The sequence below is a fragment of the Acipenser ruthenus genome, chromosome 1, assembly GCF_902713425.1.
Source record: "Acipenser ruthenus chromosome 1, fAciRut3.2 maternal haplotype, whole genome shotgun sequence".
NCBI lineage: Eukaryota > Metazoa > Chordata > Actinopteri > Acipenseriformes > Acipenseridae > Acipenser > Acipenser ruthenus.
Window position 1 is genome coordinate 107,241,416 of NC_081189.1, and position 12,668 is coordinate 107,254,083.

The following is a 12,668-nucleotide window of genomic DNA, read 5'->3' on the forward strand; positions in this document are numbered from 1 at the left end:
TCCCTTTTATGGACCTTGATTGGGCAATGCTATTCCTGCTCTTGTTTGCTATATTATGGTTTCTTCTTCAATCCAAAAGACAGAACCTCTTACAGGACAGTTCCCCTAAACATCTTGTTGGGAAATTGACTGAGCTCAGGCTGTCCCAAAACACCAACCAGTCTGGTTTCCCACTGAGGCCCCCATCCAAGCACTAATCTGCCTCAATCTTTCTTAGCTTCTGTGATGTGACAGGTTGTGGGGAATTCCAAGACTTTTATGCAGCAAAAGCCACCCACCTGCTGCCATGTGTACAGCTCTGGCCAAAATGTTTACATAATCCCATAGAATTAAGTGAAATGAAACCTAATGTTACGTTAATATTGAATTACACCCTGCTTTGTAGATTTCCAAAACTGAATATGAATTGATACACAGTGTCAATATAATAAAACATAAGGGTTTGTTTAATCTTTGGTAGTCCCTTTTAATCCTGACTTTAGATTTTTTTGTAACTAATATATGGAATATATGCCTTAATCAAATGTTGAAGCTGGAGAATACTTTTTCATAGATGCTACATTTAGCATTAAAAAAAGCAACCCCATGCATGATGTCCCTCCTTCAGCAGCAGGTGTCAGTATCATTCAGTCATAAAACAAAACACATAAATATTTCAATAGATATTTTAAACTTTCAGTTTTTCAAAACAGAATTGGGAATATTCAGTCTTTATATTCATAGGCAAACCCAGCTTGGTCAGCAACCAGCAAGACCAATTCGCTACAATAACTGATGTCTCTTGCAATTTGATCCCCAATCTGTAACTGTGATTGCACCTAAATACTAAGAGACTTTAATATTATTTATACTGGATTTATTTATAGGGCATGAGGCAATTAAAATGGTCAAGATTCTGGATTGTAGAAAACACAAATTATTTATTGTACTTTGTCCTGTATTGATTTTGTAGTTACATAAAAATAATAATAATAATCATTTCTAATTTATTAACATGATAATTAGAATTACAATACATTTATAAAACCCCTGACCTGAAAGTCAAATACTACATTTTTACAAAGTTAGGAAAAGCCAAATTGAAGGCATGTGCTAGAAAAACTAGACACACTGAATGTAAATGCATTTTACATGTATTTTCATGCTCTTCAAAGTACATAGAACAATCAAAGTAAACCCCCAAAATCGAATCTAATATGTAGGTCTGACATTTACACATTATGGTAAAGGTGATTTGTTTTTTTAATTGATTGTTTGGCAGCATTCTGCACATAATGAAACACAGTCAACTTTGAAAACACAGTCATATGGAAAATTGGAGGTGGGAGAGAAGTAGGATGCTTCTGAGAGTTTGATTCATAGAAACAATGTTTTTTGTTTTTTTTTATAAATGTGTTTGACTGTTAGGATTTCGGATGTCCGCACTCATGAGAGTGCCAGCAATGATCTGTACTGCTGTGTGCTGGTCAAAGATGGTGCTTTGCTGGTTTTCCTCTTGCTGTGCCGGTTCAAGATTTGGTGCTGTTTGAGGAGACGGTTAAGCTGGTCCAAAAAAAAAAAAAAAAAATTTTACTCTGGCGTTCAAAAGACAACTGTTTGTTGTTAACACTACACACTAAACGTATTAACTATAAGTCATGTGTGGTATTTTATAGACTGCCCAATGAGAGGCCATTAAATATTAGTTCCAATTCCCAACTTCATCTGGTCACAAACTCACCAGCATTTGCTGGAATTTACAGCAGGAAACGGAGTCCTTTGTTTAAGGTACCCAAATAATTATTGCACCAAAACAATTATTGATTACAATAACAAACATATTGTTTTCAAAAACTATGTGCTTAACACACGAACACATGTATACATTTAATAGAATTTCATTCAAGTAAAACATTTTGTTTATGGAGCATCTTTGGTACGCGAACCAGAAAAGCAATTTTTTTTTTTTTCCGGCTAGGGAAGCCGACGAGAAACAGAAAATCAAATCCCATCGTAATTTCTGGGAAAGGGGGTAGTTGCTGTGTGAAGTAACGTCACAGCGAGTGTGTCACTCACTGGCAGGCTGAGAGAGACTGAGCTGGGTCCCAAGGCTAACACAGTTTATATCAAAACACAATCAAATTAGAAAAAGTAAAGATTATCTCCTGAACTGGCGACTCTGAGCTTTAGAAGAAAAGCATAACGTGGGATATTTAATTGCAAACCAGAACTGATATTTCTTCGCATCCTGGAGAGGTCAATACTGTACTACCACTGACAAATAACAGCATAGCAGCAACAACATTGTATGTGTTTGGGTTTATTGACTAGGCCTGGTATTAGATCTCTATTGTGGAGGAAAGCAACGGTGGAGGTAAGGGATACCCTCTTTTCATTAAAATAACAGCGGTGTTTGCACATTATCAAGGCGGTCGACATCAGCTACTGCCGGGGCTTTTTTAGAAACGCAGCTCCAGTCGATTGCTCAAGTTCATATGCACTCACTGCCGAGTGGTTTATTTAATTGTTTTGTCTTCCAATACAGTATTTAACGGTTTGGTTTGGTTGATTAATTATGCGTGTGCGTGGACTGCTGTTAGTTTATGTATATCCGGTAGAATTTTTCACAATAGTTATTAATTTATTACAAGAGTGTAAACATGGACATCGATGCTATAATTTGGAGAAAGAGCTGGTATTTATGTTTGCATAAACACTGTATGTTAGGTTAACCTGACATTTTTTTTCTGTTGGTGTTCTATCTGAACAAATGTTGTACACTTTTAAGATCGCAACTACGTATTTTGAGGCTTATTTCTTTTGTTTTATGCCTTTAAATTACAAATTGCAGGCCCGAACCGCCTATTTACAGAGATAGCTTGTCAAACCGTGGAACCGAAAAGGTTTGTACATGCCGCCGTTTAAATAAATAAATACATATTTTATTTATTTGAACTGCGACATTAGTTAAACTTGAAACGGAGTAGGGAGGTGCAAATGAAAAAGTGTCATGTTTAACCTGCCTTGCTCGGGCCGGTATAAACATTTAATTATTTGAGTTGGCTCCATGTTGACGTAGACCGGTGTTTTTTTTTTTATGTATTGTACAGATTAAGATGTCCATTCGAAGAAATATGGTAAATGTAGACCTCAGAAGTTAATTTAATTCCACATGCACCCTCAGCATATTTTAATAGCTTGTGTAGTAATTGGTTAACAATTGTGTTCGAAAGCAAGATAAGTAGGGAATCCCTGTGAAGAATGAAGGACTGCACATTGCGTTTTTATTTTAATCACACCGATGAAATGGTACTGGATGTTTGCATCGCATCATCAATGCATTACAGTTATTTCCTTTGGGATCTCCCCTTGCTGGATCAAGCAACACGACACACTTTGTCAGTACTTCTTCAGCAACGGATTCGTTTTTTGAGAGCAAATACACTCTTAAGTGGGTGGGCCCGCGCTTCATGTTCCCTCCCGATTTCCTCGTTTCCAAATTGTTACAATATCGAACAGTGTATATATTTCATATTTCTATTGACTGTCTGTAGAAAAACTTACTATTAATAATCACTGTGTAACATTGCTATAAAGTAGTACACATGGAAATGACGACCTCTCAATGTTCTTAAAACATTTGATGCAATTTATTGGCATATATATATATATATATATATATATATATATATATATATATATATATATATATATATATATAAAATCCGGTTAGCCCGACCTATATTGCAGACCATTTATTTTTGCTATAGCATAGTTGAGTAACATTAGATTAGAGTTTACATTTTGGAGATAAATACATAGTTTCCAAATTGCCAGAACGTGTAAGAACTGATCATTAGGCATTTTTGCAACGTTTTTATGGATAATTCTCGTCCCAGGATGTATATACAGTACAAAGTTATATGATCCGCTAAAGGGCTTTACATTACAGCCGATTGTTATGTTTGTTAAATTAGTTAACCTGACAGTTGCTTTTTTGTGAAGGGAGAGGCTAGAGCGCCTTTAAAAAGAAAGCCTCTATGGACCAACGTATTGTTTAGAATCATCATGTATTTAAGAACACTGTCAGGAACCCCATTTAGCATAAAAAATGCCAACCTGAACAGCTTTTCCACTTGTTTGCTTTGAGGTGCATACCTTTTATAGTAGAGAACAGCTTTCTGTATGCTACAACAAAGTATTGTGGTTCAAGAATGTACTGTACCGTTGCAGATTTAAAAAAAAAAAAAAAAAATCAGATGTGAAATAAAAAATCCTACCGACATGCTTCAAAAAAGTCTGTTTAACAATGTTCATACTTTTAAAACTAGGAGTATCCTTCCCAACATTCACCACTGTTACATATTAGGTACACATTGTATTGTTATGTCCTGCACACAAGTGTAATGTACAGTACAACCCATTCTAAGTGATATTATAAATCACATCCCCATTGGAACCTATCAGCAGCAATTACACATCATTTCTCTGAGAGTGTAGCCCTAGATCTTGTGCAAAGAATGTCGATGACAAAGCATTCTAAAGGTTTAAACCACAACAGGTTTTATAAAAACAGATTACGTGCGTTCATATCATGTTTTCGTCCATTTTTTAAATGAGATTTAATGACTTATATGTTTCTAGGTGTTTGGTGGCTCCCTCTAAGCAAGAGTGTGCTTCCTCTTGCACTCTTTGTATGACAGACAAAGACAAAGAGAAATGCACGTGAAATACACTCTCAACTTGATTAGAGGTCGCCACCGAACACTTGGAAACATACATGATTACATGTACCCAGGGATGCTTTGTTTTTTCTTCCATAACTCCCATTTCTATTTTGATAATATGTAAGAAGCTTTTTTATTTGTTCAGGGTAAGCTTTGGCATGAATTATCTTATTAGGCAATACAAGTTACATGTCCCTACTTTGTTGTTTGTTTGCAAAATCAATATCTTCCTTCAGTGGAGTTTCTGTATGTTCCATTAAGCCTAGGCTAACATATTCAGAGACTGGCTGTGGTACTGTCCTCATGACCAGATCACAGGGCTATGGATCTGTAGCTGCCCAAGGTTTTTAAGCACATGACTTCTGAACATTTTTAGTGGTGGTATTGTAAGATGCAGTAAAATTGCTATTAAGATTCTGTGGGGATTTGAATAATAATTGCTGTGACATTATGTTATTACTAATTTTGTGGGAAAAAACATCAGGGAATTGCAGTGCCATGAGTGAAGTACATGAAAACCAATGGTTGTTTTTCTGATTGAATGACCAAAATAAAATAGGGTACAGTAGGCTAGGGCACAAAAAATTGTAACTGTAACAGCTAGCCTAAATAAAAACAGTTTCCAGGATGTACAGCTTCAAACTAAAAACAGACAGTCACACTGCATTGTCTCTCTGTTAAAGACAGTCTCTTTTTGTATAAGGATGATAGTATTTCTTTGTTATTGTTCCTTGTCAAACATATTTTATGTATAATACAAATTATACTTACAGTAGACAGAAATAACACTTCCAGTTTGAAGGGGTGACTTGGATTCTGGGTTTTATCAGTCACTACTTCTGAAGTATATGTTTCTGTAGTCCTTGTTAAGGAAGGGTACATTTGCACGTGTTGTTGATTCCTTGATACTAGTATTCGTTGGTACCCATCTTAAGAAGCTTTGTTGTAGTTCTCGGTGGTGAGTTTGGAGTGTGTTATACTATCCAAAGTATGAAACCCTGTGTGTACAAGAAACGTGCTCTTTCTTTTGTATCAGTAATTTTACAAAGCCTCCACCACCACTGTGGAAAAAGCCTTTATCTCAGACACCATTATAGTGGTTACTGTACATAATAGGGATCAGCACGTATAAGTGTTTATTTGAATAATCTATTAGACAATTGTTAATTTATCAGAAAATTTTTAATCTATCTTGTATTGCAACATATAAAAATGGTGTGAACAGACCCATTAACTACGCTAAGCCTGCTGCTGCAGCCCAACATATTGCTATAAATAAATATTAAATAAATCATTATGTACTGTTTGAAACTTTTATTTGTAATTAGAAGTGTTTATACTACTCGTATATTTAGTATACTGTACCAATTGATCACTCAGTCTTAACCTTGTAACTCAATTGAGAACAGTCCCTTATTTTCAACTATCTGGATAGGAACTGTTCCAAAAAAAATTAAGCCCTCAGTACAATATACTTCATCTCTGTTACTTGATAGTAAATTGTAGGATCAGTTAACAATGTTTATTGGTAAGACTATGCACCTGTTAACTAAAGCGTGACATAAGTTCTAACTTGCCTCAAAAGTTACAGTTTAATTGCGGGGGCACACCTGGGAATTAAACATATGCCAGACAACAGGAAGCAGCAGCCACTCCTGTCAGGGTTGCCATGGTGAGGTGGGGTTGTCAGGTACACACAGTGTTTTTGTAAACAGAGGCCTACTTGTTTCATTGTATTCCTAAGGAAGCGGGTGTGTCTACTTTTTGCCATGTCCTTTTGCTGTGTCATTGCCACAACCTCTTTTATGAACCTGGTTTAGCCTGCTAAACATGTACTGTACAGTAGGCCTACAGAATGCAATACAGTATATAGTAGCTTCCAAAAAATACACTGAAGAGACTTCAGTTTGGTACATAAACCTTTGGTGCACAAAATGCTTTTAATTATGTTTTAAATGATCAAATCTGGGGATGTTGAAACCTAGGAACTAGACTTTAACCAATAATCACTGGCATGTACAGTACAGTATAAACCTCCCCCAATACTTTGTAGTAAACATATGCAAACTACCACAGGTTCAAGTGTTCTTATTTGCTCATGGTTAGTATTAGTCTTTTTCCTAAAGGCAATGTTCCCTTTACCATATGATTTACCATATGGACAGTTATTGTGATGGTGTTTTTTGCATATAAGTCCTCACTGCGAACTGGGCAGAACCTCCAGAACTCTTGACTTGACGCTGTGGCCAGATTTGAACGGGATCCTAGAATTACAGGCCACTGGCCAAAGCAAGTACAGTAATCTGTCGCGTATCCGACTGCGGTAGGACCAGAGTAAGGGCGGATATGTAAAAAGTCAGATGAATGAATCCTGTTTTAAATATCATATACACAGCTGTAACAATTACTATATTCACACAATTGTTGTTTTGAGATTCAGCTTTTATTAGGGAGCTCCCCTAAATCCCTGGTTTAGAAAGATACAGGGTATTAATGCTTGTGACAGAGTAGCCATCTGCCATGTGGGTGCTTGCATTAGCTGCTGAGTGACAGGCAGGAGATCTTGTACTCGCCTACAGATGCCTTGACCAGACTGCACCCAGCTACCTCCAGACCCTCATCTCTCCCTACACCCCCACTTGACAGGGCTGCCCAGTCTCTGACCACATTCCGGCGCCTCCTCAAGACTCACCTCTTCAAACAGCACCTGTAGAACTCCTCTGTTTGTATCCTGGGACAATATCACCCTTCATTTAAATGTGCTTTATTTTGCTCTTATCTGCCCCCTATTTTACTGCATTTAATCCTGTACTTTAGGGTACTGTAATCTGTCACAAGTGTTATTTAATCTGTATTATTTTATATTTAATTATATCCTGATGTAACTATCACTGACACTGTTATCTGCTCTGTTATTGAGTGGTATTTTGTTATACTTGTACTTGCTAGAACCAAAGTCATTGTATTTTTATCTTGCTCCTAATTGTATCATTACTTGTACTGTGATTCTTGAAATGTATTTTTGTTTACAACTGTAAGTCGCCCTGGATAAGGGCATCTGCTAAGAAATAAATAATAATAATAATAATAATAATAATAATAATTGAGATGAAGTTTGAAGTTGATACGCCCCACAGGCAAATAGGATTTATTTACATATCATTACAGTGAACTGCTGGTGTGACACTACCAGCAATAGTTGTGCACGGAACACATACAACACAATGTACAAAAACTTTGGTAGGATCTACAATATCTGAACTAATCTTCTCTAAACTAACGTTGCTGAAGAGGTTGGTCATGGTGTATAAACGACTGGGGCGATTGTGTGACGGGCGGATACGCGATGGATTACTGTACTATGCAAGTACTATGACATGGATATACAGTAGGTCTGAGCTGGAATGATCCAAATGCTGGGGGGTGTTTCATAAGAACATAAGAAAGTTTACAAACGAGAGGAGGCCATTCAGCCCATCTTGCTTGTTTGGTTGTTAGTAGCTTATTGACCCCAGAATCTCATCAAGCAGCTTCTTGAAGGATCCCAGCTTCAACAACATTACTGGGGAGTTGGTTCCAGACCCTCACAATTCTCTGTAAAAAAGTGCCTCTATTTTCTGTTCTGAATGCCCCATTATCTAATCTCCATTTGTGACCCCTGGTCCTTGTTTCTTTTTTCAGGTAAAAAAAGTCCCCTGGGTCGACATTGTCTATACCTTTTAGGATTTTGAATGTTTGAATCAGATCGCCGCATAGTCTTCTTTGTTCAAGACTGAATAGATTCAATTATTTTAGCCTGTCTGCATACAACATGCCTTTTAAACCCGGGATAATTCTGGTTGCTCTTCTTTGCATTCTTTCTAGAGCAGCAGTATCCTATTTGTAACGAGGTGACCAGAACTGAACACAATATTCTAGGTGAGGTCTTACTAATGCATTGTAAAGTTTTAACATTACTTTCCTTGATTTAAATTCAACACTTCTCACAATATATCAGAGCATCTTGTTGGCCTTTTTATAGCTTCCCCACATTGTCTAGATTAAGACATTCCTGAGTCAACATAAACTCCTAGGTCTTTTTCATAGTTCCCTTCTTCAATTTCAGTATCTCCCATATGATATTTATAATGCACATTTTTATTGCCTGCATGCAATACTTTACACTTTTCTCTATTAAATGTCATTTGCCATGTGTCTGCCCAGTTCTGAATGCTGTCTAGATCATTTTGAATGACCTTTACTGCTGCAGCAGTGTTTGCCACTCCTCCTATTTTTGTGTCGTCTGCAAATTTAACGAGTTTGCTTACTATACCAGAATCTAAATCATTAATGTAGATTAGGAATAGCAGAGGACCTAATACTGATCCCTGTGGTACACCACTGGTTACCTCGCTCCATTTTGAGGTTTCTCCTCTAATCAGTACTTTCTGTTTTCTACCTGTTAACCACTCCCTAATCCACGTGCATGCATTTCCTTGAATCCCTACTGCGTTCAGTTTGAGAATTAATCTTTTATGCGGGACTTTGTCAAAAGCTTTCTGGAAATCTAAATAGACCATGTCGTATGCTTTGCAGTTGTCCATTTTCAATGTTGCATCCTCAAAAAAGTCAAGTAGGTTAGTTGGACACGATCTCCCTTTCCTAAAACCATGCTGACTGTCTCCCAGGATATTGTTACCATATAGGTAATTTTCTATTTTGGATCTTATTATAGTTTCCATAAGTTTACATATAATAGAAGTCAGGCTTATTGGTCTGTAGTTACCTGGTTCGGTTTTGTCTCCCTTTTTGTGGATCGGTATTACGTTTGCTATTTTCCAGTCTGTTGGTACAACCCCTGTGTAAAGAGACTTTTGCATGATCTTGGTTATCGGTTTGTAAATAACTTCTTTCATTTCTTTGAGTACTATTGGGAGGATCTCATCCGGCCCAGGGGATTTGTTTATTTTAAGAGCTCCTAGTCCCTTTAACACTTCTGCCTCTGTTATGCTAAAGTTATTTAAAATTGGATAGGAACAGGTCGACATGTGGGGCATGTTGTCTGTGTCCTCCTTTGTAAAAACCTGTGAAAAGTAATCATTTAATATATTTGCTATTTTTTTTTCTTCATCTATGATTTTGCCATTTGTGTCTCTTAGACAGTTAACCTTCACTTTGAATGTTCTCTTCCTTAATACAAAACATCAACCACATGTGGTGGAAAAAAGGGTTCAAGGATAGTGGTTTAAAAAAGTGTCCATTGTCATGACCTTAGACCTCATTTGGGGGACCTAGTTAAAAAATGTTAATATGCTTTTAAAGTATTTGACTTTCTAACTATTTTCTCCTTCGCCTCGCACATCATAAAAAGGAAGCATTAGGCATCCTGCTTGGAGGGTACTGTAGGTCTTATTCAGTTTAACAAATCTTCATGGGGACTTGGGCGTGATCCCATAGCTTCAGCTGCCATGGAGAGGAAACAGCAAAGTTAACACAATAATCCCATAGACATTCACAAAAAGTACTGTTGATGAAAGGGAACTGTACACTGCTGAGTGGTATTCAGGGAGAATGATTTGGACAATACAGTATTGTTAATTTGTATAGCTAATATTTTATAATTACAATAATCATTGGAGTAACTGAAAAAGAGAACAATGGCGTTTATTGAAATTCTACTGTAACCAGCGAAGCAGAATGTTCAGCTTGTGATTTATTTTGAGTATTAAATTGCGTTATATATTAAACACTATGTCCCAGATTAGATTTTACAATATTTTATTTACTGTATTCTGTTAAGGAAATGGCAGTACACAAGGGTGGCAAAGGTTTTTGAGGGGTTATTTTTTAATCCAGTAAGGCAGCAGGTTCTAAACCAATAACTATGCACTTGGAAGCCATATGGATTATTGAATGTCTTTTATTGCATACTAATATTAATAATGGTGGATCAAATAGTGTATGGGGCAAATAGCATGTGATCCTCCACTTTGGATCAAGTTTCCTTTTGTTTTGCTGGAAATATAAGAGGGTTCTGGTGCTCAGAACCTTAAAATAAATAAAACGTATTTGGGTAATTGCAATAAGAACCAGGGCGATTGCAAACATTAGAAAATTATGTGAACAGTAAAACAAAAAAAAAGACCCAAAAAACAGCCACCACCATTTGCATGTACTGTATATGTAAGCCTTTTGTTGAAACACACAATTGTTATCTATATTTAGGGCTTCTGTTTTTATTAATTTCATTTTTTGGTGCTTATTTGTAGCTACCGTATTTGAAATACAAGCTTTCGCTTTTTATATATTGTATGAAATTATTATTTCTGTTACTCTGTTTTTTATGTCACAATGTATGATAACTCAGCAGTGTTTGCACACTTCAATTGTACCTTCTTTCCTTTGCTGTTTTCCACAACGAAATCCTTATAATCACGGGAATATTCTTCTGGGGTTTTTGTGTGTTTAGGCATTTTTTTTATATTACGCCATAATTTGCAATTCTGATATAAATTGCACGAGAATATAAATACTATGTACTGTAGTATAGCTTTAAGTCTTGCAAGCAATAACATTTAATTTTATATCTCACAAGTGTGTTACAATCCTCCAATAGAAATGTAGGCATTTGCTGCCACTCAGTAGTTGGGGTGGGTTTAAAGTATTCAGATTGAATCAATGCGAGATACAAGTCAGGAAGGAGGGACATTGCCCAACTGGACTTAATTTTTTTTGTATGGGCGGGGGGGGGGTTTATCGGGTGAAACCAAAAATCAGAAGCCCTATCTATTTTAGATCCACATGTACTGTGTACAGGTATTTTCAGCCACTTTTTTTTATTTATTTTTTATTTTTAAATCCAATAAAACATTTTTTTACTTGACTTCGCTTTTTTCTTTTTTTGTCTGGAAGATATTTTATTGAAGTAAGTGAAGATATGGGACCCTCTCAAAATATGAAAGATGAGTCACTGATCCACCTACATTACAATATAAAGAGTTTGTCTGGGAGCGGGAGGGAAGAGAGTCTGGGTCCTGGTTTCAAGGTTAACTGCTCCTGAACTGCAATATGCAATTATACTGCAGTACATTCCTAGCCTTAACCAGGTGATAAGAACCGAATCAAGGCCTTCTCAAAACGACTTCCAGAAAAACATGAAAAGAAAAATTGAATCAAAACCCTTTAATATACCAGGCATTGACTGTTAAGGCTGTTGGATAAAACAAAATAGTTAAACAAAATAAAATTTTCAAACAAACTTGGCTTCACCTTGATATTTCCTTTCACGAGTGCTGGGGGAAAGTGTGTGTTTATTTAAAGTGCCAGTAATTGCACATTATTTAAGTACTGTAAACATAGACTATTACTGCTGTGTTTGCTAAGATTTGTAGGAGTTTCATCAATTTTAATAGACTAAGCACAGGTGTATTTTGTTATTGCAAATTATGAATATAACAAAACAAATGTATTTTACATACTGTAGGCTATATTAAGCCTTACCTTACTGTGTGATCACTGATCTTAAAACCATTACTCAGATTGCCAGATTACAGGAAGGGGAAGGCTTCTGTACTTCGTATTTTTCAATAAAGACAGGCTATAATAATGAATGGGAGGCAAGTTACTCTTAGGCTGCTAAAGCATGAGTAGAAGGGTTGAGAAACTGGTGGGGTCACAAGTTTATAAAGTCATGTACAGTAGGGGTATACAGTAAACCTTGCTACAGGCAAGTCGCATACCCTGCCAGGCTACTGTAGTTCCCAAGGTCTACTGTAGATATACTGTATAGGTTAGGTTAGGTTGCCCTGCTTCACATATCCGGACAGACTACTTCCCAAAGTACTGTAGATATACTCAGTGTAGATGAAGTTGTACTGCTTCATGGGTCCTAATAACTTCATGTGCTGCAATCAGACCATCTACTGTATACAGCAAAGATATGCAAGAGATGCTCACTTTATCTAAATCGTCCTATTTGAAATA

At 36.5% G+C, this 12,668-nt stretch overlaps 1 protein-coding gene across 1 annotated transcript in view; it reads left to right on the plus strand.

The window, feature by feature from the left end:
- The first annotated feature begins 2,009 nt into the window (after nucleotides 1-2,009).
- Nucleotides 2,010-12,668, plus strand: part of LOC117420927 (ETS-related transcription factor Elf-2-like) — a 49,262-nt gene continuing 38,603 nt past the window's right edge. Inside the window, exon 1 of the mRNA XM_034034689.3 lies at nucleotides 2,010-2,353. The gene's annotated coding sequence lies outside the window, so the exon portion shown is untranslated. The remainder of the gene's footprint in view (nucleotides 2,354-12,668) is intronic.